Raw genomic sequence first — 19,357 nt, 5'->3', positions numbered from 1 at the left:
TGAGGTTGCATATATAATAAAGTTAAGCATAATACAGGACTTCAAAGTTTGCTAAGAGTGTCTTGAATGTGCAATTATTAATTGTTCACTCCACAAGCAACTTTCTGACCTATCTTATCTTGCTTAATGGAGAAAAGAAAGCAATAAAGAGAAAAAAAAATTTTTCTGGAGAATTGGTGACGAATAACTAGCCTCCGAGACTCCCAATGTACCAGTTCTGAACCCTAATGGATTTGTTTCTTTTAAGAAATCCACTCAAGAGTTTTTATGAGACAAAATCACACTGAGCATGTGAGATTGGTGGAATACTGTGATTCAAGCTTTTAAAACACAGACCGTCCGTGCTGACTTTGAAAGAGTTGTCGCTGTTATAGTCCAGGCTAAAAGATATTTTCTCATTTTTCATCTACACACGATTAATCATGTCAATGAGAAACTAATGTATTTACCAGTGGTCTCAATAGAAACAAGGCTATTGTTGCGATTAACTGTTAATTTTGTTTCATAGTGCAGATGAAAAAAAAAAAAAGGAAAGAAAGAAAACAAACACAAAGGAAATAAAGAAGTTGTGTATTTGAGAGCATCTCGAAAACACTAATCAAGGATTAAAAGTCTAATGAATGAAATGAAAAGGCTAATGTGCTTACTCATGCATAACAAAGCACGAGGCACAACAAGAGAGGGACCAATGCCCACTGCAGATGGCAGACTGAGTTGCCTTTCCCCACAAGAGAAAGCTGTACTAGCACTGTAATTTTTTCCGTACATTTTGTCCTCTAAAAATATGAAGTAATTGAATTAATCCACAAGAGAAATGAACACAAAGATATAGACTGGTGTACATAGAAATACTTATTAAAAAGCTACCAAAAAACCCCTGTATGGTTGATGTTCTAAGATATCTTTGTTATATATAGATGGTCAACTTCCTGGTTTGCTAAGAAGTAGGAATGTCAAGATGGTTTCACTTTATTGGTTCAATAGCTCTCAAATCCAGTCAAGGAGTTTCTTCCTTTTTTTTTTTTTTAATTCTCGTTCATAAGTAATAAATATAGCTATCTTAGCATGCTGTTTTATAGTGGTATGAAATTATAGATAAAAATGTGAGCTGGGCTATTTGTGATATATTATGTGCCTCAGTCATTAATGTTTTAAAACCATTTATTTTGACTTTATCCCTGATCTGGTTCAAAATCAATTTGTAATACCTTATAATTAAATGCATACATCCAGCAGACCAGTTGAACAAAAAGCAAAGGAATATGATTCAAGTCCTAAGAATGGATGATCAATATTGGTTATCCATAGGGAGACTATCATTGAATTTACTTCTGCTTGAATTATATGTTCCTGCTAACATAGTAAATTGTGTAGTATAATTTGCTTCATAAGCATATATTTTTCAATAACAGCTCTCTTCCTTTTGAAAGCAACATAAAAAGAATAGAGAGGGGTAAAGAAGAAAGGAGAGAAAAGGGAAAGGAGAAGAAAAAAGGGTATCTAAAGAAGATCATTTAGATGGGACTATAACTGAGTAAACTCCTAGAAATACAGAACACCAAATAGACCAAATAGCCAAGGATAAACTGAATGTTAGCTCTATCTCCAAGATAGCTGGGCAATGGATCATGTGGCAAAAGAGGGGATAAACAAAAACTAGTGAGGAACACTGGCATGCCTTTTCCATGTGTTGAATGGGTTTCACCACAAAGAGAGAGTTGGCATTGCTGACTACAGGACTGACAAGACACAATGACAGCAGGTGTTCATTTGGATGAGAATTCAGACCAAATTCCCATGGGACCCTGTCCCTTTGGCATAACCCCAAGAGGCTCAAAAGAGAACTGCCAAATATTGTAAACTTATCCAGCATCCATATTTCAGAGATACTTAGGACTCTCTAACAGAGGACCAAATAAGAAAAAGACAAAATAGTGTCAGGTTTTTACATAAATTTTGCCCTTCCTGTCTCTATATGCCACATTCTCAAGGAACAAAAACCAATCAACATTACTTCCATATCCTAGAATGGACAAACTTTAAATTCAGACAGACTTTTACTTCCAAGACTTGTAACTTTGAGCCAATTACTTATTTACTTTAAGTCACAGCTTCCTTATCTTTTAAAGAGGTAACTGATACTCCATTATAGTATTTTGGTGAGTTTTTTTGAGATTTTTCTATAGCTGAGGCATTCATATGTTTTATATCCGCATCAGAATTTTACTGAAAGTAAAATATAGTAAAACATAGTTAAATTGTACAATTCTGAAATGACTCTCAAATTTGTTTTATTTAATGACTCTCAAATTGGTTTTATTATTTCCTGAAATTATAAAATACTTTTATTTTAAATTAATTTTGAAACTTAAAATCAGATTTAAGAAATAAAAATAAAATATATTCAGCTTTATTAAAGCAAAACAAATTTAAATATATTAATTTTCTAAGCAGCAGAAAGTAGTAATTTATATATATATACACACACACACATACACTACATATATATATACACAAATATTCACATATCAGAGAATCAGTATCTTAGCTGTCACAGTTATTTTTCTGATGAGTAATTTTCCTTTTCCCATAAGGCTTTATTATTTAATTTTTTTAAAAAAACAAAGTCATTCTAAATCTCTAAAGTTGCATTATAGGTTATTAATTTAAAGTTTTTGAATATTTCTGTGGATCATAACATTTTAAATTGAGAAAATACTCAATACCTGAGATACCTGAACCTCTAACAAACTCTAGTAAATATTTCCAATGGATTTTTTGAGGTACTGTTTACATACCCCAAAATTCATCAATTTTAAGTGTACCAATCAATGAGTTTGAACAAAGGTATATAGCAAACACTTTCACAAACGTGATATAGAAAACTTCTACCGCCACGAGAAGTTCTCTAATGCCTTTGGCATTTTTATGTTTTTATACTTACACATATTCCCACCACCACCCTCAAAAGACACGATCTGCTTTCTGTCACCGTAGATTTCCTTTTCTAAAAATTCCTATAAATGGAATTTAAAAGTACTCCTTTATGTCTGGCCTTCTTCACTTATTGTTATACTTTTTTTTTTTTAAGATTTATTTATTTGACAGATAGAGATCACAAGTGGGCAGAGAGGCAGGCAGAGAGAGAGAGAGGAGGAAGCAGGCTCCCTGCTAAGCAGAGAGCCTGATGCGGGGCTCGATCCCAGGACCCTGGGATCATGACCTGAGCTGAAGGCAGAGGCTTTAACCTGCTGAGCCACCCAGGCGCCCCTTATTGTTATACTTTTAAGATTTGGCCATTTGTTCCAGGATAAGTGGTTTGTCACCTTTTATTATTAAATAGTATTCAACTGAATTGATATGCCACAGTTTATTTATTACTTGTTGCCCTTTGACCTTTTATGAATAAAGCTGCTATGAAATTTTGAGCACAATTCTTCTCAGAGACATGTGTGATTATATCTTTTGAGTGAATACCTAGGATTGAAACTGCCCAGCCGTATGATGAAATTTCAATTTCACTGTATAAAAAACTATCACATTATTTTTGAGAGTAATTATATCATTTTGTGTTTCTACCAGTAATTTTTGAGAGTTCCAGTTACTCCACATCTTTATCAACATTTCATATCTACAACCACCCCTGGAAATTTTTTAAAAATTTTATCATTCTAATAAAATATGCAATGGTATCCTTGCTTAGCCTTAACCAATTAAGCCGGCACCATTTGCTTCCCTAGAAGAGGTCTGTCAATTCCGATGAAAATATAAGATGTGAAAGCTCTGGTGTAGACATAATGGATGTTTCCAGCTCTACCACAGCCATTCATGCTTGAAGCTCTTACATGTTCTCAGGAATGAGCACTCTCTGGAATCCCACTGTGGTTTCTACCTCGCAACCACCCCATATATAGCGGGTTTTAAAGGACTTCTATTTTTCTATTAAGTTTCCCTGAAAAAGATACTGAGAGACTATATACTTAGAGTCTCCCTTGAAGAACTTTCAGCTGTCAAACTAATAACGATTTTTTCTTTGGTTAAACCATACTTTCAATAAAAGAAATAAGTTAAAAAATTCAACATGTCATAATTGTTTAAATAAATTTTCCTTATTACTGACTGAAGTTGATTATCTTTTCATATGATTTTGTCTTAATTATTTTTGTGTGGAGTACCTGTTCAAGTCCTTTATCCATTTTGTCTATACAAATTAAAATTATTTAGATTAAGAACCAGAATGACAATAATTAGTAATAATTAAATATTTACTACTCTTAAGCACTAGTTTAAGAGCTTTACATATAGTATTTCATTTAATCTTCACAAAACTTGTATGAGCTACCTACTACTATCTACATTTTATGAAGGAGAAAACAGGATTATGGAGATTAGAAACCTCCCAGACCATACATGAAAAAGCTATGGAATTCACAGGTGACTACAGGTAATTGCCTTCAGGCCTTTTATATTTTTGCTAGCATTGAGAAACCCATGCAATTGCAAATATTTTCCCAATTTTTTTTTTTTTTACTTTTTGTTTACCTTACAGGGTTTTAAATTTTTGTATTTCAGACATAATCGAACTTTTTTTTTTTAGTTTTGAGTCATTTTTAGATAGATACTTCTTTTCTCCATAATTAAGCAGAATACTTTTTGTTTTTGCCCTTAAAACTTCGTATTTTACACTGTATTATTTGAATCATTTTAGACTTATACATATTACATATACTAACAGAATTTGTTTAATAATCTACTTTTCCCTCCCTGTTTGAATACACTGTTAATTCTAAAATAAATTTCCATCTCTATCTCTCTATATGTTACTTCTGAACTATACCAAACTATTTTAAATATTCTAGTTATGTAATACATTTTTCATATTTGGCTGGGCTAGAATCACCCAAAGTGATTCTAATCACTGGAACATGGTGAAGTTTTTGCAGATGTGATCAAGTTAAAGATTAATATTGCTTGGAACCAATGATTCTTTTCTGCCTTGCACTTACTTTCTTTTGGAAAAGGAATGTCTAACTGTTCTACTATGTTATTTTGAAAGCAGATAACTTGTTTTCTAGCTTCACAGGCCCACAACAGAGAAGAAGTTTGCCCAGTATGAATCATGCTGAGTCTCGCCTATAACAGATTTCAATGATTTCTATGATAAGATTTGGGACTTGGAGCTGATGATATTGAGAAGGGCCATCTGACATGAGTTGATGATATAATGGACTAAGACATGTGGAGATACTGAAATGAGGGGAAAATATATCTCTCCTTAATCCCTAAAACGTGGAACCTGGAAATGTCACCTTATATGGTAAACCTTTTACAAATGTCATTAAAAGATCTTGAAATGAAGAGATTATCCTGAATTATTTAAGTAAGACCTGAATGCCTTTACAAGTGTCCTTATAAGAGAGAGAGGGACAGGGAAATTTGAAGACCAAAGAGGGGGAAGCAATGTGACCATACAGGTAGAGATTTCAGGGACACAGCCAGACATCAAGCAATGCCGACAGCCACCAGAAGCAAGAAGTCACCAACAACAGATTCTCCTCTATAGCCTCTCAAGGACCATGAACCTGTTGACACCATGATTTTTGCCTAGGGGCATGAAATATGGTCTTGCAGACCCTTGAACTGTGAGAGAATACACTTCTATTGCTTTAAGCCACCAAATTTGTGGTAATTTGTCACAGCAGGCACAGGAAATTTATACATCATTTATTCCTATAGCTTGCTTCAGGAAAGCATTATCTTAATTTTGTCTGAATCCTTACTTTATCCTCTCAATTCCAATTGCATTATTTTTTGTATTTAATGTGATGTTCCAAATCTGTAATTTAACAAAAAAGAAAATAAGAAGATGAAAGTAGGTACCACAAATTCTCTACGTCAACTACATAAAGTGGGTATGAAACAAACAGCAAAACCTTAGATAGAATGAACTTCTTGCCTTTACAGGAAAGACTTCATTCAACCCCAGATAGATAGATAGATAGATAGATAGATACTCCTGCTGAGTATCTATTTGACATGGCATTGGGGGTCTTTAGAAATACAATAGATAAAAAAGAGATATACAACCACAACTGAACCAGGAAGAAATAGAAAACCTGAACAGACCCATAACCAGTAAGGAGATTGAAGCAGTCATCAAAAAACTCCCAACAAAAAAGAGCCCAGGGCCAGACGGCTTCCCAGGGGAATTCTACCAAACATTTAAAGAAGAATTAATTCCTATTCTCAAAAAATAGAAATGGAAGGAAAACTTCTAAACTCGTTTTATGAGGCCAGCATTACCTTGATCCCAAAACCAGACAAGGATCCCATCAAAAAAGAGAATTACAGACCAATATCCTTGATGAACACAGATGCGAAAATTCTCACCAAAATACTAGTCAATAGGATCCAACAGTACATTAAAAGGATTTTTCACCACGACCAAGTGGGATTTATTCCAGGGCTGCAAGGTTGGTTCAACATCCTCACATCAATCAATGTGATACATTATATTAAAAAAGAAAGAACAAGAACCATACGATACTCTCAGGTGATACTGAAAAAGCATTTGACTGGGCGCCTGGGTGGCTCAGTGGGTTAAGCCGCTGCCTTCAGCTCAGTTCATGATCTCAGGGTCCTGGGATCGAGTCCCGCATTGGGCTCTCTGCGGCAGGGAGCCTGCTTCCCTCTCTCTCTCTCTGCCTGCCTCTCTGTCTACTTGTGATCTCTCTCTGTCAAATAAATAAATAAAATCTTAAAAAAAAAAGAAGAAGAAAAAGAAAAAGCATTTGATAAAGTATAGCATTCTTTCCTGATCAAAACTCTTCAAAGTGTAGGGATAGAGGGCACATACCTCCATATCATCAAAGCCATCTATGAAAAACCCACCACAAATATCATTCTCAATGGAGAAAAACTGAGAGCTTTTCCGCTAAGGTCAGGAACAGGGCAGGGATGTCCATTATCACCACTGCTATTCAACACAGTACTAGAAGTCCTAGCCTCAGCAATCAGACAACAAAAAGAAATTAAAGGCATCCAAATCAGCAAAGAAGTCAAACCATCACTCTTTGCAGATGATATGACACTATATGTGGAAAACCCAAAAGACACCACTCCAAATCTGCTAGAACTTGTACAGGAATTCAGTAAAGTGTCAGGATATAAAATCAATGCACAGAAATCAGTTGCATTTCTCTACACCAACAACAAGACAGAAGAAAGAGAAATTAAGGAATCAATCCCATTTACAATTGCACCCAAAACCATAAGATACCTAGGAATAAACCTAACCAAAGAGGCACAGAATCTATACTCAGAAAACTATAAAGTACTCATGGAAGAAATTGAGGAAGACACAAAGAACTGGAAAAATGTTCCATGCTCCTGGATTGGAAGAACAAATATTGTGAAAATGTCCATGCTACCTAAAGCAATCTACACGTTTAATGCAATCCCTATCAAATGGACATTGGGGAGGGGAGGCGAACCATAAGAGACTATGGACTCTGAAAAACAACCTGAGGGTTTTGAAGGGTCAGGGGTGGGAGGTTGGGGGAACAGGTGGTGGGTGATGGGGAGGGCGCGTTTTGCATGGAGCACTGGGTGTTGTGCAAAAAGAATGAATACTGTTACGCTGAAAAAATAAATAAATAAATAAAAGTACATTTTCTGAAAAGAAAAAAAAAAAAAAAAAAAAAAGAGATAGGGGCCTGTGCACCCGAATGTTTATAGCAGCAATGTCCACAATAGCCAAACTATGGAAAGAACCTAGATGTCCACCAACAGATGAATGGATAAAGAAGGTGTGGTATATATATACAATGGAATACTACGCAGCCACCAAAAGAAATAAAATCTTGCCATTTGTGACGACGTGGATGGAACTAGAGGGTATTATGCTTAGCGAAATAAGTCAATCGGAGAAAGACAACTATCATATGATCTCCCTGATATGAGGAAGTGGAGATACAATGTGGAGGGTTTGAGGGATAGGAAAAGAATAAATGAAACAAGATGGGATCGGGAGGGAGACAAACCATAAGAGACTCTTTTTTTTTTTTAATATTTTTTTTTATTTAATTGACAGAGAGAAATCACAACTAGGCAGAGAGGCAGGCAGAGAGAGAGGAGGAAGCAGACTCCCTGCTGAGCAGAGAGCCTGATGTGGGGCTCGATCCCAGGATCCTGGGATCATGACCTGAGCATGGGTTAAAGCAGAGGCTTTAATCCACTGAGCCACCCAGGCGCCCCCCATAAGAGACTCTTAATGTCACAAAATAAACTGAGGGGGGCTGGGGGTAGGGGGGTAGGGAGAGGGTGGTGGGGTTATTAACATTGGGGAGGGTATGTGCTATGGTGAGTGCTGTGAAGTGTGTAAACCTGGCGATTCACAGATCTGTACCCCTGGGGCTAATAATACATTGTATGTTTATTAAAAGATTTAAAAACTTAAAAAAAAAAGAGATAAACTCGGGGCGCCTGGGTGGCTCAGTGGGTTAAAGCCTCTACCTTCAGCTCAGGTCATGATCTCAGGTCCTGGGATCGAGCCCCGCATCGGGCTCTCTGCTCAGCAGAGAGTCTGCTTCCTCCTATCTCTCTTCCTGCTTCTCTGCCTACTTGTGATCTCTGTCAAATAAATAAAATCTTTAAAAAAAAAAGAGAGAGATATACATATGATAAAGAAAGAGGAAAAACTGTCCTTATTTGTAGATGACCTAATAGTCTAGACAGAAAATCCAAAGGAATCCAATGAAATCCACATAACTTAAGGGTTTAAGGAACTGTCCAGATATACAAATAGCATACAAAATTAGCAGAATTAAACCAAAACAAAGTAATAGAAAATTATTTCATTCACAATAACAACAATTACAAGTACCAGGGGAAAGTAACTACCAATTTGAGACCTACGGAAGAAAATGAAAATTACTGAACGACACAGATGCATATCATCCTGAGTTGAAACGATTTAAGGAGTTGGAGTTAGAGGATATGAGGGGTGGTACAGTTTCTTCTGAACTTGAGCATCAGTGGAGGCACATGGACTTTTCTCTATTAAATGGCACTTATTGTCTCTTGGAATTGGTTTTTGAGGTAGGGGTGTGTGTGTGTGTGTGTGTGTGTGTGTGTGTGTGTATGTGTGTGTGTGAATTATCAGGAACTCTGAGGCATCAAGTTGCACATTTGCAACTTATCCTGCTGTGAAAACTTCAGATGCAACCCACTGTGGACTCCTGTTAGCTTGTTTTGATTACACTCCTGGGGCAACCAGGGCATTTTTCTAGAATTAAAAACTTAGACTTAGAGAAATACATAACCAGGAGCAAGATGACAGGTGTTAGTCATGTAGAACCAGTCCCTGCGGTAGGATAGGAGATTTGCTGAATGGTAGATGCAGGCTCAAATGCAGAGCTTTCAGGGCAAAGAGGTGGCTTCATTGTGAGCAGACTTCTCATGAATTTTTTAAATTAAGAAATTTCTTTAAATTACCTTCTCTTGGATGATGGCAAAAGTTATAATTAAGTTTCAGTTTAAATTATTGATCTCAAATTTTATAATTCTCTTTGTTTTGTTTTGTTCCCAATTATTCAGTCAAGTTGGAGAGAGCCATGCCACTCACTTTGTAGGTCTATGTTCTAGAGGGTGATGTGACTTGGGGTTATATGTGAGATGAGGCCTGTCCCCATGTCAGCATCTTCCCACTCTCTTTCATTTGTCAAGAGCCCCTTAGGAAGGTGGTAGCTTTACATTGAGAGAAACTGCAACGTCAGGGTCCCATAAAAAACAAACGATATAGTAGGGGCACGTGGGTGGCTCAGTCAGTTAAGCAACTGCCTTCAGCTCAGGTCATGATCTTGGGGTCCTGGGATAAAGGCCCACATCTAGCTCCCTGCTCAGCGGGAAGCCTGCTTCTCCCTCTCCCTCTGTATGTGTGTGCATCTCTCTTTCTAGTTCTTACTCTTTCTCAAGTAAATGAATAGAATCTTACAAAAAACAAAAACAAAAATACCCAGATGTTATACTCTAATCTGAGGAAGTGCATTATCCTAAATGGAAAGAAGTTGATCTTGTTAAATGACTCTCAGAAAGCCTTTGGGAAGCTGATAAGGTCATGCAGAATACTGGGATAAGTAAATGTAAGTCCTTCCAGACCATGTGACAAGATAGTTACCAGACCCAGAAGGACAGAGTGACATGTAGAAGATGGCACTGAGAGCAAAAAGACACCCAGTCACAACTGACTTTTCCTTGAGGGTGCCAGGACTACAATTACCGTAACACGTTTTTCCTTCTAGGGCTCTCAACTGGCAAAAACAATTAGAAGCAAAATGACAAGAGGAATCTGATAGGTATACAGGACACTATCCAGTCAGAGAGTATGATGGAGAAGGGTGGAGAGGGATTGCAAACAGAAGCAATCCAGAACAGAGGAATTACAGTCCTTAAGATTCAATACTCATAGCAGAATAAAAACCTATGTGTAAAAAACATACAAGTCCAAGAAGCATAAGCACATATATATAGAAAAGGACTGAGAGTTAAGATGGCTATTGTTATGTCAACAAAAGTATCAACTAATTATAATATACAAGTATATATGTGTATATAAAATACACATTTAAAATTTTTAATCACGGACTCCTGGATGGCTCAATTGGTTAAGCGTCTGCTTTCAGCTCAGGTCATGATCCCAGGGTCCTGGGATCGAGTCCTACATTGGGCTCCTTGCTATCAGGGAGCCCACTTCTCCCACTGCCTGCTCTGCCTGCCACTCCCCCGCTTGTGCTCTCTCTCTCTGACCAATAAATAAATAAAATCTTAAGAAATTAAAAAATTAAATGTTTAATTAAATAAAATAGTTATTACATGGTACCTGGAAATAAATACCAAACTTTCTCATTTTAAAAAGCATAACACCTGAAATAATTTTTGCTATTATTTCAAAAAATGAAAACAAAGTTGCCATTATTACCTAAGATCACCCTGTAAATGTAGATGTATGCATTAAGAATGAAGCGTATAGGGGCGCCTGGGTGGCTCAGTGGGTTAAGCCCCTGCCTTCAGCTCGGGTCATGATCTCAGGATCCTGGGATCGAGTCCCACATCGGGCTCTCTGCTCAGTGGAGAGCCTGCTTCCCTTCCTCTCTCTCTGCCTGCCTCTCTTGTGATTTCTCTCTGTCAAATAAATAAATAAAATCTTTAAAAAAAAAAAAAAAAAGAATGAAGCATATACAGGGGTTGCCTGGGTGGCTCAGGTGGTTAAGTGCCTGACTCCTGATTTTTGGCTCAGGTCATGATCCCAGGGTCATCATATGGAGTGCTACCTGAGGGGCTTGGGATTCTCTTTCTCCTTCCCCCACACCCATCACCCAACCCCGGTGTGCACTCACTCCCTCCCTCTTAATTAAGAGTATACACAGAAACCTTTCTGGCTTTATCAAAGAGTGATGTACCCTAGATAAATATATTTCCACTATATGTTATACACAAAACTTTAAATTTAACTGATTTGGGCTAAAAAGTATTTTATCTACAGACTTAATTAAGCTTAATTAATAGGCTAATCTTTTATCTCAACCAAATTGATATACAGCATCACCTTTAAGCTACTCTTAATGGTTAGGGCTATCCTGTTAGGTCATAGACCTTGTACAGCAACACTCCATGGCCGCTATGTGAAAAGGGCTGTTCGAGCTACACTGAATCGCTTCAAACTATTATGTTGTGCTTTCTAGTGTTCTTGATATTTTTTTTATTCCTTTCCTCTTCCATCATATCAAACACTTAACTTTCATTTCTTGCTATAAAGAACATACCTTTCCTTAGTAGTTTCCTTCTGTTTTACTGATTTCAATTTTCATATTTTGAAAAGAAATGGAGGCTTAGAATCTGAAAACGAGAAGTGACTATAAATATTGTTAATAGCCTGGACGAGCAAAGTGGATTAAACAAAGCCAATATAGGTAAGGAATATGGCCCATATGCACACAGGAGGCTGAAATAGTCCATGGGTTCTCCTACAAGTGAATTTTGGAAATTTTGTGCATGAACTCTTGAGATAATCATTATAACCTCAGCATTTTACTACGCATAATTCCTAGATGGCCATTTTACTCTGAAGGCAGATGCTAGTATGACAATAATTTTTGATAAATAAACATTATTGGGATGTAAATATTGTATTTTCCCCTCCCATAAAAATTTATTAGACTTGTAAAAGATTACAGCACGAGTGAAAAGGTGCAAATAATTAATTCGAATTTCAACTCTGAAACAGAAAACCCATACTTAAAATTATATAGTAAGATGAGAAGATTCTACTTACATTTTAATAATTGCATCAAAAATTCCTGTTGTTTAAATATATTTTATACAGAAGAGATCATGAAACCAAGCAGACTAGTACAAGTTATTAGGAAAAAAATACCTGACCTCGGAGAATCTAAAGAGACATGCCAACAAGAGAACCTCAATCATAAATCCCATTCTTGCTCTAGAATATGTAACACATGGAATTAGCACTACCAGAAAGTTTCTTCTTTTTTAAATTATGTTATGTTAGTCACTATACATGAAAACCAATGAGAACAAAGACACATCAATCCAAAACCTATGGGATATGGTAAAAGTGGTCCTAAGGGGAAATACATAGCCACCCAAGCCTCACTCAGAAAAAAACAAACAAACAAAAAAAAACCCCAGAAAAGTACCAACTACACAAACTATCTTTACACCTTAAAGACCTGGAGAATCAAGAACAAATTAAACCTAACACACGCATGAGAAGGGAAATAATTAAGGTTCGAGCAAAGATCAATGAAGTAGAAACCAGAAATACAGCAGAACACATTAACGAAACTAGAAGCTGGTTCTTTGAAAGAATTAATAAGATTGATAGACCACTGGCCAGACCTATCCAAAAGAAAAGAGAAAAGACCCAAATTAATAAGATTATGAATGAAAGGGGAGAGACGACTAACACCAAGGAAATAAATGCAATTACCAGAAAACTTCTCGAACAGTTTCTTCACCTTAGCCTTAAGCTTTGTGAACAAATTTGTCAAAAGGATAAACTTAGTATACATATACTATTATCACAACTCTATAGTTTCTATGATCAAAATGCTCCTTTAAAAACAAATTTTGTTTTGCTAAACAAATTCTAACTTGTTTTTACTGAATTAAAAAGACTACATTCCTAGGCGAACCATAAGAGACTATGGACTCTGAAAAACAACCTGAGGGTTTTGAAGGGTCAGGGGTGGGAGGTTGGGGCAACCTGAGGGTTTTGAAGGGTCAGGGGTGGGAGGTTGGGGGAACAGGTGGTGGGTAATGGGGAGGGCACGTTTTGCATGGAGCACTGGGTGTTGTGCAAAAAGAATGAATACTGTTACACTGAAAAAATAAATAAAATGAGAAAAAAAAAAAAAGACTACATTCCTCTCAAAGTGCTTCTTTTGATTAAAAAATCCTAGATTTGGAGGCCTAGAAATCTCAAATGAAGCAAACAGTATAGACTACATAATTAGTGACTGAAGTGTAATTCAAATAAATTGCTTTATAAATGTAGTTTTATTCCTAATGTGGAACAATCTAAGAAGATCTTAATTACATGAAAATCCAAGATAGCCAAATTTGCAACAGTTTTAGTAACAGTAAATTATTAGATCAGGGGCTCCCTCTCTATAGAGCCTGAGGCCAAAACTAAAGAAAGAAGTGTGCAGTGATATAGAAAGATTGGTGCCTGAGTAGTAAAACTAATATTTAAATCAACATTGTTATTTTAAAAAACTGTACAATAAAATTTAAGATTTTCAGACTTCACAGCTTTGGTGAGACACTGATTAAATTATTCTATATTAAAACTCCCCACATAGTAAAACTCAACTCAGACTACGACATAAACCTGAAATTCTGGAGAGAGACTAGTGTTACAGAGTAGTCCTGGAAAGGGAAACTAGACATTCCTCTTCAAAGGATACAGAGGGAATCAAACCCATATGAAAATGTCCTTATTTGCATCTACAAAGGAGGACAGCAGTTAGTATGGGAAGATACTCTCCCCATGCCTAACAAGTGAGAAGTCTATACCTTTCTCACATTTAAGGTCTAGGATAGACCCAAAGTCAAAGAAAACAGGTCAGGACTCCTGGCAATGAGGAACCGGAATGCTACACATGATGTTAAGGCATTAAGGACATATAACAGTGTTCAATTTACTGAAATAAGAAAGGGAGTGGCTTGCTCCTAGCCAGGGAACACAGTAATTAAAAGCACATGCTCTACAATTTCTACAATCTAACAAATAGTTCCTATACTCATGCCATCACTACACTGATGTTTCTTCATCTGAAAAATGAAAATAGCCCATATCTACCTCATCAGGTTAATACTAAGATAATTTTTCAAGGATCAATTTTTTAATTAACATATAATGTATTATTTGTTTCAGGGGTATAGGGCTGTGCTTCATCAGTCTTGCACAATTCACAGCACTCACCATAGTTCATACCCTCCCTGATGCCCATCACCCAACCATTCCTCTCCCCTCCAGCAACCCTCAGCTTGTTACCTGAGATTAAGAGTCTCTTATGGTTTGTCTCCCTCTCTGGTTTTGTCTTTTTTTTTTTTTTAATATTTTATTTATTTAACAGAGAGAAATCACAACTAGGCAGAGAGGCAGAGGCAGGCAGAGAGAGAGGAGGAAGCAGGCTCCCCGCGGAGCAGAGAGCCCAACGTGGGGCTCGATCCCAGGACCCTGAGATCATGACCTGAGCCGAAGGCAGTGGCCTAATCCACTGAGCCACCCAGGCGCCCCTGGTTTTGTCTTGTTTCATTTTTCCCTCCCTTCTTCTATGATCCTCTGTCTTGTTTCTCAAATTCCTCATATCAGTGAGATCATATGATACTTATCTTTCTCTGATTGACTTATTTCACTTAGCATAACACCATCTAGTTCCATCCACATCATTTCAAATGGCAAGATTTCAGGGGTTTGATGGTTGCATAATATTTCATCCCATACACACACACACACACCATATCTTCTTTATTATTCATCTGTTGATAGACATTTAGGCTCTTTCCATAGTTTGACTATTGTGGACATTGCTGCTATAAACATTGGGGTGCAGGTGCCCCTTCGGATCACTACATTTGTGTCTTTAGGGTAAATACCCAGTTGTGCAATTGCTGGGTCATAGAGTAGCTCTATTTCCAACTTTTTGAGGAACCTCCATACTGTTTTCCAGAGTAGCTGCACCAGCTTGCATTCCCACCAACAGTGTAGAAGGGTTCCCCTTTCTCCGCATCAAGGATCATTTTTGTAAGGATTCTTACCCTCGGCACAAAGCCTGATAGTAAACAAAATAAGAAATGTGTTATTCCACTGCTCAGATACTGGGCAAATAAAAACTACTAGTCTAAGAGAAAAAGAAACAAATCAACGGCACCTTAACCAAGAACCAATGTGCTTTCTTACATATCACCTGACTAGAAAATACTTATAAAAAAAAAAAACCCTTGTGTTGATTGTCTTTGTGACAATCAAGTGCCTAGAATATTTCATAAATCCTGCTCGTGTCCACTAAATATTGAATAATGTGTTGTTGTTAAAATTTTTTTCATCTCTCCACAGTAGAATTCTTATAATTTGCATTTTTCTTTCCTAATTTGGGAAAAAAATAACAAGTATATGAACTTAAATAATAAAGTATTTATTTAATACAAATGTGCCTGAAGTAATGAATTAAAAAAATCAAGTCAATATTGTATGTATATTTCTCTTCACAGTAAACTAGATCCTTAGCTTTGTTTTTGTTTCTAAAAACCTTGAGTATTTTGCTGATACTATTATCTTCAATAATCAAGATACCTTTTCCAGTTAAAACTACACTTATGTCTGAGGTTGGTCATTACAGTACTCATTCAATCTGATGAAAGCTGCAAATGTGTTCACTGCTTTGATGTAATTTCAGCAAATGTGCAAGGAAAGTCTTGTCTTTGAATACCCAGGGGGTTGAAATGTGAATAGAGTTTTTTGTAATATCTGAAACTAGGCATATTTTTTGTATTTTCAAAATAAAGTTAACACCTGCTGTGTGACTTCCAGTTATTAAACTGGGTTGGTAACAATCAAGGTGGTATAAGGGCCACCAGTAAACTGAGTGAGGTGGGGTGAAGCAGAGTGGTGACACAAGTAGGTATGGGGGTTGAAGGAGAGCAGAGGGGGAGAGAACTGAGACTGAAGAAAACAAAAGAAGTTCTATTTACTCTCTATAACTAGAAATGTGGAAAAGTCTCAAAGGTGAGAGTGAAAATGAGCCTGCAGATGTGAGACTTGGGGGGGGGGGGGGAGCAGAGACTGGAGTACCACATTGGGGCAGGGAGATGGACGGTTTGTTAGATCCCAAACGGGATAATTTTTATGGAAAAAGTATAAAAAGAAGGCTCTCTGGTATTAAGGACAAGGTGCAATTATACCATCTTAAGCCATTTAAATCTATAAGGTAAGAATTGTAGAGAAAAAAATGGAAGGTTCATTGGTTTACATAACTCTACATAACTCATCAAGTTGGAGAAGCCAACATAATCCAAAATATATGTGTCTTTATGTAAATAGTTTATAGTCCTGTAGTCCACTGCTCTAAAGGCCGAATCTTCAAAACTGCTTCAAAAATGACTCTAGCCTTATTGCAGGAATGGTTTCTGAATCGGACTATATAATCTTTGTGTCTGAAAAACAATTGATACTATTGGTTTGGCTGATCTCAATGAGTTATCTCCGAGTGACACCACATGATCTATTTATTTGCTTCATCTCAGGGGGAAAAAATCACTGAGGAGTATCACACCACACTGTATTCTCCACACTGCATTCTCCTGTTCCTTCTTCCACTTCCATCCCTCCACTTTCTCCTCCTATCAGTCTGTCCTTGTTCTCTGTTCTCCTAAATAGCAAAGTCCCTTAGGAAGAGGTCATCATTTTTCCAGAAAATATATCTTTCCTACAAAAGGCATTCCAGGGTGAAACTGGGCTGTGGCAGGTACTGCTTGTTATCATCCAATATCTATTTCCCTCCTCTTTATAACCTAAAGAACTCACACTTCACCTGGGCTGCAGTGTACCAAGTTAACCAACAAGCAAGCAACCAAGCAACAAACCCTAAATCCCCCAAGGTTCTTTTGTAGCTAGGAATGGTGATCTATCTAGATAAAATTTCTTTCCACCTTCAAGCCCCCACCATCAATACCATACTCACAAACATACGGATGTAATACCTGAAAGGAATAGCAGATAACTCAGAAGAAATAAGAATAAAAGCTATTGCTGAGAATGGCTGGGGGGGGGGGCGGCGGATGGAAATGGTGGTCTCATCAAACATCTTGATGGCCAAGACGACTTCCTTCAGATGAAGAAAGCTCAGATAAGAAGCCCCTGACTTGTAACTTGGTTACTGTTCTGTTTAGTCAAACACAATCTTCACTGAAACATAGATGACTACTTCCCCAGCATCTCATTCCTCTGAAAACATTAAGACACAGAGTCTGTAAATTCTATGATGGTGATTTCCGAGAAATATTTCACTCGATTACTTTTCCTCATGGTTAAAACTACTGAACTTTGTATTTTTGTGCAGAGCTCTGTGATTTCTAAAGGGTTTTCTTGCAAATTATGTATATTGACCTCGTTTCTTTTGCTAAATTAGGTATTTGACCTTTTTTGAAAGAAAGAGGGCAGATATAATATCTTTATTTAAAAAAAAAGAAAACTTTCTGCACTTAAGGAGCTTTCCTGAGGTTATGCAACTTGCCCAAAGGGCAGCTGAGTTTATATTTTGTCCCTCAATCCCTAACGCAGGGTGTGACTTCCTTATTTATACTTATAAGTATACTTTTAAGTATCAAGTTCACTTGATACTTATTTTGACAATGGTCTTGTCTCTATGGTATTCCAACTTCAATTGCTATTAATGCCATTAATATCCCCCATTTCCTAAAACAACTAATATTACTCAGAAAATCAGGAGAAGCTGCTTGTGTCCATAATTCTATTCACAATCTAATGGTAGTTTTCATTTAATTAATGAGTATTTCCTAGGTAGTATTAGAAAACAGAATAATGGGGGCACCTGGGTGGCTCAGTGGGTTAAGCCACTGTCTTCGGCTCAGGTCATGATCTAGGGTACTGGGATCAAGTCCCACATCGGGCTCTCTGCTCAGCAGGGAGCCTGCTTCCTCCTCTCTCTTTGCCTGCCTCTCTGCCTGCTTGTGATCTCTCTCTGTCAAATAAATAAATAAAATCTTTAAAAAAAAAACAGAATAATGTTGATTGGTTCTCATTTAATAATAAATAGCAATTGTACTTATTCTTTGTTCTCCGGAATAAATACAACTTTGAATGCCCTTTCCTGTAATCATAGTCCTTAAAGAAAATGAAATCAGTAAGTCGGTAGCTTGAGACCATAATCAGAGACTTCTAATTTATTTAACTTAAATAAGAAGAACTTGAATTCAAAATTCTTTAGCAAAGATAAGCTCATGCTTCAATGTACAAAGAACATCATACAAAGTGACCGCAGAGAACTCTCACATCAGTAAACTAGTACTTTAAAGAGGATAAAGAGCTATGATATCATACTCATGAATGAATAATACTGGTAAGTGAATTTGCAGCAGACTCCAGATATAAAATTACATTGCTACTAATGTAATATAAAATCAAAATCTACTCAAGATCTAGAAAAAATTAAACTTATAAGGAAAACTTGTTCCTGTTAGTCTGGCTTTTACTATCTCCAAACAAGGCTGTAACTAGTGTATTAAGAATCTTCCTAAGGGCAGCAGAGAAAGGAACAGTCACCTCAACAGGTTTTAGGTACCCGACAGAGAGCCGACCGATTGGGGAGTGATGGGGTGAGCAGAAGTCTGGGGCAGAGGTGATGGCTCTAGCTCAAAGACTTGGGGGAAAATCCATAAACAACAATGAAAGAGCATGTATCAAGCATTGTTTCAGTAACATTTAAACTACCTGGGCATGTTTTCCAACTTAAAAGTAAAGGTCCAGTCCTTATGAAGGAAAAGCACCTTGCATTGTGGCTCATTTGAAGTAAATACAGTGGTCACATGACACAGATGCAGAGAAGGAATGGATATTAGAAACATTACTCTCGGCCTTATACAAATCATGAACCCCTATGAAGTGTCCCCACAAAGTCCGTAATAGGGAGAGTAACAAAATCTTAAGCTCCTAAATATCAGATTACAAATATCAAATTACACATAATTCAGTAGTCTGTGTTCTACAAATGATTTATCATAGTGGAAAGCTGTTAAGACATATAGCCCTGAA

At 36.8% G+C, this 19,357-nt stretch overlaps 1 protein-coding gene across 3 annotated transcripts in view; it reads right to left on the bottom strand.

The window, feature by feature from the left end:
- Nucleotides 1–19,357, bottom strand: part of DGKB (diacylglycerol kinase beta) — a 684,789-nt gene that overhangs the window by 292,064 nt on the left and 373,368 nt on the right. The gene's annotated exons all lie outside the window — the stretch shown is intronic.

This window comes from Meles meles, chromosome 10 (genome assembly GCF_922984935.1).
Source record: "Meles meles chromosome 10, mMelMel3.1 paternal haplotype, whole genome shotgun sequence".
Classification (NCBI taxonomy): domain Eukaryota; kingdom Metazoa; phylum Chordata; class Mammalia; order Carnivora; family Mustelidae; genus Meles; species Meles meles.
The sequence above is the reverse complement of the archived record's forward strand: the minus strand, read 5'-3'. Positions and strand labels throughout refer to the sequence as shown.